At 39.0% G+C, this 9,212-nt stretch overlaps 1 pseudogene; it reads right to left on the bottom strand.

Annotated features, from left to right (window-relative positions):
• Positions 1-724: 724 nt before the first annotated feature.
• LOC118921849 (rho-associated protein kinase 1-like) lies at positions 725-6,649 on the bottom strand (annotated as a pseudogene).
• Positions 6,650-9,212: the final 2,563 nt, after the last annotated feature.

Here is a 9,212-nt window from a genome sequence, read left to right as displayed (position 1 = left end):
GTAAAATCAAGTACGCCTATTTAATAATAATTACAAATGTAATAGTTATCTTTTAAAGGAAAATGACTCTCAGTCAAAAGAGTAAACTCAATTATGCTCAATCCACAGCGAAGTTACTGAAAATAAAGTGTTTCAGAAAGTCTGAAAAGAAAAGAATGGTCCAAACAAAATCAAACAGAAGATTAGTAAGAATCATGCTAAATTCAACAATTTGCTTATGATGTGCCTTTATGCAGTGTTCACCATGTTTCTTCTGCTTGGTGTTCGCTGACCTTCTTGAATCTTGGGTCTACAGTTTTCATCAAATTTGGAACTTTTTGACCATTATTTCATTAAATATATTATTCTGTTCCCTCTTTTCTCCAGAACTAAAAACGTGTTAGGTGGTATAATACTGAATGACAGTCCACTGAGGCTCTCATTTTTGTTTTTTCTTTGATACATTTTGCTTTCATAGCTGCTGTTGCCATGTTGTGTTCCCCCATCTGTCCTTGTATCTCATTTATAATTACAGTGTAGGTTTTCATCTCTACAGTTTTGATTGGGGTCTTTTCTTATATCCTTCATTTCTCTCTTCACCATATAAATGCTTTCCTCTATCTTGGACATATGGGAAATCTTTTAAATATTTTAATGACCTCATTTAATTGTATCATGTGTCATTTTGGGGTCAGTTTCTATTGGTTTCTTTTCCATCCTGATTATGGAGTTTATTTCTGTGCTTCTTTGCATGCATGGTAAATTTTGATTAGATGCTGGATATTGTTTCCTTTGTTTCCTGTGACAAATTTCATTTTTTAAAAAACACCATTGGGGTGCTGGATTTTTGTTTTTGTTTTTGTTTTTGTTTTGTTTTTCTACATTTCTTTAAATATTTTGGGGACTTTTTTCCTGTGACACACTAAGTTACTCAGAAACAATTTGAAATCTTGCTTTTAAGGTTTGTTAGAGCAGGTCCTCGACAGCTTGTAGTCCAGTGCTAGTGTGGCTCCCGCAGAGGTAATGCTTTCATGAAGACTTACAAATGCTGTGTATTATTAGAAGACCTTCTGCTGGCTGGTGGGAATAAATATTGTGCTTGGCCCTCTGTGAGCTCTGGGGACTGTTCTGAGTATTCCTTTGCAGTGGTTCTTTCTCCAGTCATGTGTGGCTTCTTTATACGAAGGTGCAGATCAACACTGAGCCAAAACTTGAGGGGACCCATCACCAGATCTCCCAGGCTCTCTCTGTGCAGCTCTCTCTTTCCTGGTTCGCTGCCCTGAAAACTCTGCTCATCTTTCCCGAACTTCAGCTCTGTTTCCTCAACTCAGCAAGACTGCTGGTCTCTGGGTCTGTCTTCTTTCTGGTACATCCAGAGACTTGCTCTAAGCCAGAGCACGTATCAGTCTAAATTAATTTGTTTTCTTTCTTTTACAAATCACTGTGTTGTCTGTTGCTGAATGTCTCAGAATCATTGTTTCATATAGTTTGTGTGGTTTTCTTGTTGTACAATGTGGGAGATAATCCCCATCCCTGTGATCCCACCATGTACAGAAGCAGATGTCCTCATGCTAAAGTCAGATAGACTTGAATGATATGTAAAAACATTAAAGTTGGGATAGTTTTTCTTATTGGTTATCATTATAACTCATAATGAAAGTCTAATTGTATTATAAACTTTATACCAAATTAATTGTTTTATCCATTTGACAAATTTTGCCTCTTTACCATATTCTAGCAATTTTCTGTTACTGAACATTTATAAAGAGAGTCAGTATTCCTGCTCTCAAAAAGCTCCTAAAGGAATGATGAAAGGTATTAATAAATGAACACCCAAAAATAAAATAATCAATAATGAGTCCTATAGAAAGAAGGAAAGTAAGATGATACACAAGCATCCATCAGCTCAGAGATTTCTGAGACATTGCTATTTTAGCTAAGGTCTGAATAACAAGAAGGAGCCTGTGTGCAACCAAACAGAAAAAGGACCATTCTAGAAGGTGGGAATAGCAAGCACAAACTCTAGTATGTGAATGAGGAAGACAGAGAAGACCAATGTCTTCTGCACAGTGTGCAGACTTTTACGGTCATTCATTATTTTAGCAGGTAGCTTGATGCAAAGATTGTACTCAGATTTTTAAAGTCCAACAAACCTCTAAATATTTAAAATTAAACAAATTATCAATGAAAAACCCACACACACTTTTTTGAAAATATGTTTTCTTGAAATTTATTTAGTCATGACAGTAAAATAATTCTCTCAAATTAAGGCACAAAAAGGGCAATTCAACGCTCATCAAAAGTGTTCTAAGAATAATTTACATTTCAAACAGTGCATACATTTCTTATATGTTTGTTAACTTACTGTCTTTATCACTTAAAACCATAAAGAAATACATTATACAATTACAGAAATGATGTACCCCACAAAATGCTCTTAAATTGCTTCTTCTGTACAGTTAGTTTCTAATGTCTCTAGTAGTAAGATAACTCAATATGGCTTGGCAAAAATGCATAGATTAAATGTAACTATTTTTTTTTCTTTGCCTTCTCTCATTCCCCAATCTACAGACTTGCTGAAACACATACAGTATTTTGTAAAGCATAATGTAAGATATTTATTCTCCATCAAGTCCACTATGGGCAATCAACAGTGAGTCTTTTAAATTCTACAGTGAGGGCACTGAAGTCAAGTGATGTCACTGCTTTCTTAAGATAGTTTTGTATAGTTTTGCAAGAGCACAGAATCTGAAGTCATTTAATAGAATTTCAGTTGTCTCATTTTGAGATATTTTCTTTATTCCTTCCATGAGCTGATCCCCATAGTGATGTCCATTCCACATGAAAGTGAAAGTCCCTTTCTCCCACTCATATGAGGAAAACTGTTGTTATCATCACAGGCATGTTCTTAGAAATTCAAAAAGGCATCACCTTTTTAAAAGCATATATATATATATCTAGCTAAGATTTCCCTCAATTGTACTTGCATTACATAGTAATAATTAATTTAATCTACCTGTAAGCAAACCCGCAATAAAAAAGAGAAACGAGACACAAAAAACCCTCAGTGTGCTTTTCTGCCAAAGCAGACAGAGTAACCACCACCTTAACCCTGAAGCCTGTGAAACTTCCGGTTGTAGCTTTCGATTTTCCTTTTCTTTCTTTCCCAAATCCTGTATATTAGTTTTCTTTCTATCAATTTTAAAATCTTCCCGATTCATTATTTCTGCCAACTTGTTAACAGCCTGTGTTTTTAGGGTTCGTTCTCTGTTGATATTCTTTTCAAAGGCAGCTTTAAGATTACTAATCTCTTTCTCTTTCCTCAATTTATATTCTTCCTCTGACTTTCTTATTTTATCCATCAGCGCTTCATTTTCTTTTCTTAATAATTCAGCATCTTTGGTAAGCAGGCTGTTCGTTTCTTCAAGCCGACTAACAGTGTGATCTTTATCTGTAATCTCTTGTCTATTTCTTGAAGCAGCTTTCTTGCTTTCTTGGGTCAGTTCAAAATACTGCTGTTCCAGAAGCTCTCGAGCCAACTGCTCACATTCAGCTTTTGTTTCTGCTAGATCCAACTGAGTGGCGAGGGTTTCTTTTTCATTTTGTAGTTCTTGTATTTTCTTTAAATTCTCTCTGTTTTTTCCTTCAATTTCTTCCTTAAGTTCCTTTACCTGGGTCTTATAAAATGTTGAGAAATATTGCTCAGCTTCAAGCAGATCTTGCAGCTCCCGCATCTGTCCTTCATTTCCTCTGTATTGCATTGCAAGCTGAGCTAACTCAAATTCTAATAATCTCTTTGGTCACAATAAAGTATTTATTTCCTGCTTCATCTGCTTTTCTCAACCTTTTAAATTATCTGCTTCAAATGCTTGAGTCTTCAATTCATTTTGTAACAACAGTTGCTTATTTGATTCTTGCTCCAACTGAAGACTTAGATTCTTAACTTCATCCTCCATTCTTTCCTTCTTTTCCATCAAAATGCTCAAGCCTCTGCTGAGATTGTTTCAGATCAGCATCTAGCAGGGAGCACTGCTTCTCAACCTGAACAACCCTACTTTCAGTCTCCTCGCGAGCCTCTCTCTCTTCCTTTAGCCTTTTTTTCCATCTCACACATTGCAACAGATTTTGCCTCTTCAATAGACCAATGTTTGTCAGTTAAATGGGCTTTGGTTACTTTATGTTCATTTACCTTTTGTTCTAACCGTTGTTGTAATGATTCAAGTTTATAGTTTAAATCTATTTCTAAATTATTCTTTTCCTTTTCTGAGTGATTAAGCATGCCTTGAGCTTCTTTTCTTTCTCCTTCCACTCTTTCAAGATTATGTTTGAGATGCTTCACCTCCTCTTGTAAAGGTATAATTTGAGCTTGAAGGTCTCCATTCATCTCAGAATCATGACCTCTGTCTCTTCGTTCAGCTTCTAACAGAGCCTGCAGCTGGTAATAATCCTTGTCCATTTGTGACTTGGAATTCTCTAAAATCCTATTTCTCTCCTGCAATTCTCTGGTTAGGGACTCTAGCTGACTAATTGACATGCTCATCTCTGTGGGACTCTTCCCTAGTCTTACAGCTGTGTTTGCCTCTGTCCTCAGAAAGTCATTGGCTTCTTCTGGCTGCTTTTGTAATTGTGCCAGCTTCTCATTAGCAAGCTGTGAATTATGATTTATTTTCTTTAAGTCTTCTTCCTTTAAAATAGGAACATCATTTTCTACATTCCTCCTCTTCTCATTTTCCTGTTCTGCTTTTCCTTGGTACTCATTAATTCTATGCTGTAGCAACATTTTCTTCTCCTCAATTTGCAACACTGTAGATTCTAGATTTCTTCTTTGATTCCCCCTTCATCCAGTTCTTTCATTAACTTGTCTAGTTTTGTGTTTGAAGTTCTGCACTTCTGCTCTGTTTCATCTTTTAATTGCATTTCATTATGTAGCTGTTCTTCCAGCTTATAAATGGTTTTTTGCAAATTTTCCTGCAAGCATTTATCCACATTGGAGCTAGTTCTATCATCATTAGGATTAGCTGAAGTCAAGTATCTATGATTGCCATAATATGTAGATCCTACAAAAGGTAGGTGATTGCCAACAAAAGCTTTAGGTATAGAGAATATTTTTTCATCTCTTTTATCACCTAAATCAACAAAGTTACTTGTATCAATGTCACTGCTTAAATCTGGTACAACTGGTGCTACAGTGTCTTGGAGTGTTTCCCAAGTCCACAGATTACTTTTGAAGAAGAGATGTTGTTTGATTTCTTCTGCACCATTTCACCCTAATCTCACTTCTCTGTCAGTAAGGAAGGCAGAAATAAGATTTTTTTTTGCTTCTTTTGATATGTCATCATCATCATCACAGAGGATAAGTTAATTTTTATGGTCCATAATGTTACGAAAAATTCCTACCACAGAATCTGCATAAAAACATGTATAACCTACAAGCATTTTATATAATAATACCCCAACTGCCCACCAGTCACATTCTTGTCCATAATAACCACCACCATCTGAGGATTTTAATACTTCAGAGGAAATAAATTTGGGTGTTTCAACTACTCTATCACATCGTACCATACCTTCCTTATTCATCTTCATACTAGTACCAAAATCTGCTAACTTCAAATGTCCAGATCTATCTAACAGCATGTTCTCAGGCTTCACATACCTATGAATAAAACCCATTGAATGAATTGCATTCAATGCAAGAACTATTTCCGCAGTATAGAATTGTGCCCATTTTTCAGGCACACCGTAGTTCCTCATTAAGTTTCTAAGATCTCCACCAGGCATGTGTTCCATCACCATGTAGAGGTAACGATCATCTTGGGATGCATAAAAAAGCTGAACGACCCAAGGACTATTAGCAAAAGCCATGATGTCCCTTTCTTCCCAGAAAAAAGCAGAATAAGGTACATCAATCATTTCAAATTTGCTGAGAAGCTTCATAGCATACACCTACCTGGTGGATTTATGCCTTACCGATTGAACTTCTCCATATGCACCTCTACTGATCACCTTCGCTACGTCATAATCTTCAGCTTTCATTCGTAAATCTCTAATTTTATTCATTGTGTCTTTATATCTGCTTAAAAAGCTGTCAATATTTTTGTGGTTTCTTAAGGCAGGAAAATCTAAATCATGTACCAAAGCATCCAATCCATCCAGCAAACAATCCGAATTCACTTCGGATTTGGGATCCTGCAGCAGGTCGTCGATTTTTTCAACCCGAGTCTCCAAACTGTCCCCAGCCGACATGCTGCTGTTACTGTGTCAGTACTCGCGTCCCAGCACCAGCGGCGGAAAGCAAGGTCAAGCAATGTCCTCTGGCGGTGGGTTCGCGGCTGCGGGCGAAGAACCGGAACCTCAGGGTCACCAGGAGCGCCCGGCTCCCTTCCTGCCCTCACTGAGGGGACCTGCACTGTCCCGACCCGGGCCCGGGGGCTGCAGCGGCCCACAGCCGCTCGGAATCTCTGAGCCGCTTCCCACGGGGCAGCCCCTCCCAACAGCCGACAGCGCCGTCGGCACCAGCCTCATCGCTGGCGAGCTGCGCAGCCCAGCGGCCCCAGCTGCCGTCCCCGAGGAGGGTCCCCCGCCTGGGCTGGGCAGGACGGAGAGAAAAGGGGGAGCAGGGCGGGGACGCCTTCGGGCAGCAGGGAGGGCCAGGAGGAGAGGCGCCCGCGACGGGAGGGTGCGGAGCTGTGCCTGCTGCTGCCACCATCGCCCAGGACACAGCACAACGTCACTGGTGCCGTGGTGCCCAGTGGGGCAGCGCAAGGTCGGTGACCACTGTGGGCTTAGGAGCAGGAAGGTTGAAGTCGGGCCAGCGGCTCAGGGGGGAGCTTCTGGGAGAGGCTGAGGGCCTGGCTCGGGTAAGGGCCGGTCGCTGAGCCCTAGCTTTTTCTTTTCTTTTCTTTTCTTTTATCATTAATGGACAATTACATGAGCAACAGTATGGTTACTAGACTCCCCCTATTATCAAGTCCCCACCACATACCCCATTACAGTCACTGTCCATCAGTGTATAAGATGCTATAGAATCACTACTTGTCTTCTCTGTGCTATACTGCCTTCCCCGTGTCCCTCCCACCCCCCGCATATTATACGTGCTAATCGTAGTGCCTCTTTTTCCCCCTTATCCCTCCCTTCCCACCCATCCTCCCCAGTCCCTTTCCCTTTGGTAACTGTTAGTCCATTCTTGGGTTCTGTGAGTCTGCTGCTGTTTTGTTCCTTCAGTTTTTTTCTTTGTTCTTATGCTCCACAGATGAGTGAAATCATTTGGTACTAGTCTTTCTCCATCTGGCTTATTTCACTGAGCATAATACCCTCTAGTTCCATCCATGTTGTTGCAAATGGTAGGATTTGTTTTCTTCTTATGGCTGAATAATATTCAATTGTGCATATGTACCTCTTTATCCATTCATCTACTGATGGACACTTAAGTTGCTTCCATTTCTTGGGTATTGTAAATAGTGCTGCAATAAACATAGAGGTGCATATGTCTTTTTCAAACTGGGCTCCTGCATTCTTAGGGTAAATTCCTAGGAGTGGAATTGCTGGGTCAAATGGTATTTCTATTTTGAATTTTTTGAGGAACCTCCATACTGCTTTCCACAATGGTTGAACTAGTTTATATTCCCACCAATAGTGTAGAAGGGTTCCCCTTTCTCCACATCCTCACTAACATTTGTTGTTGTTTGTCTTTTGGGTGGTGGCGATCCTTACTGGTGTGAAGTGATATCTCATTGTGGTTTTAATTTGCATTTCTCTGATGATTAGCGATGTGGAGAATCTTTTCATGTGCCTCTTGGCCATCTGAATTTCTTCTTTGGAGAAGTGTTTGTTAAGTTCCTCTGTTCTTTTTTAATTGGCTTGTTTGCTTTTTCTTTGTTGAGGTGTGTGAGCTCTTTATATAACTTGGATGTCAACCCTTTATCAGATATGTCATTTATGAATAAATTCTCCCATACTGTAGGATGTCTTTTTGTTCTATTGATGGTGTCCTTCACTGTACAGAAGCTTTTTTGGTTTGATATAGTCCCACTTGTTCATTTTTGCCCTTGTTTCCCTTGCCCAGGGAGATATGTTCATGGAGAAGTTGCTCATGTTAATGTCCAAGAGATTTTTGCCTATGTTTTTTCTAAGAGTTTTATGGTTTCATGACTTACATTCAGGTCTTTGATCCATTTTGAGTTTACTTTTGTGTATGGGGTTAGACATGATCCAGTTTCATTCTCTTACATGTAGCTGTCCAGTTTTGCCAACACCAGCTATTGAAGAGGCTGTCTTTTCCCCATTGTATATCCATTGCTCCTTTATCATATATGAATTGACCATATATGCTTTGTCTCTCTAGGCTATTCCATTGGTCTATGGGTCTGTTCTTATGCCAGTACCAAATTGTCTTGATTACTATGGCTTTGTAGTAGAGCTTGAAGTCAGGGAGTGAGCCCAACTTTTTAACAATTTATGTTATCCTTAGTTGTTTGTGGTCTAATTCTCCAGTTGTTCATTGTTGTCTCTGTGACCTGAGGTCTGTATCCAGCTTTCACATTTAGCTCAGTCATGTTCTTCCTATCATCATTTCCTTCTCTTTTGTGCCTACATAACTTTAAAACTGGAGGCCCCGAGTTTGTTCTACTGAGTGCAAAGGCTATTAGATAGAATACAGTAATTAATTTTGTATTCATAGTAAACATAGCACACACATCAACAAAAAGAACAAAAAAGATGAAATAGAGACATAAGACCCCACAGAGCTATACCGCCTAATAAACAAGAGGCATACACTGGTAATTCTGCCAAGTAATGAATGAGCTGTTTATACTTTCATCCTTTCTTAACAACAGTACTGATGTAAGAATTACCATTCTGGGTGGAGGGGAATGCATCTGTTTTATATATAGTAGTAACTCATTCCTGTGTATAGTAAATCCTAAGATGTTGTTTGCTTCCTTATTTTCTCCATGTCCCATTGATTCTGTCCCTGCAGGTGTTGCCTTGAATCATCTCACTTCATCCCATCTTCACCATCACCACTCGCTGGGTCTGTAATAGGGGCCTCCTAACAGCACCCCCATCTTTAATCTGGAGTTCCCTCTAAAATCCATTATACATGCAGTAGCCAGAATTATCATTAAACATATTCGTATAATCATAGTAACTCTCAGCTTAAAATCCTTAAATGGCTTCCAGTGTTATTGAGGAGACCATTTAAATTGTGAAATTAAAAATTTGAATTATTA

The sequence above is a fragment of the Manis pentadactyla genome, chromosome 1, assembly GCF_030020395.1.
Source record: "Manis pentadactyla isolate mManPen7 chromosome 1, mManPen7.hap1, whole genome shotgun sequence".
NCBI classification, from domain to species: Eukaryota; Metazoa; Chordata; class Mammalia; order Pholidota; family Manidae; genus Manis; species Manis pentadactyla.
The sequence above is the reverse complement of the archived record's forward strand: the minus strand, read 5'-3'. Positions and strand labels throughout refer to the sequence as shown.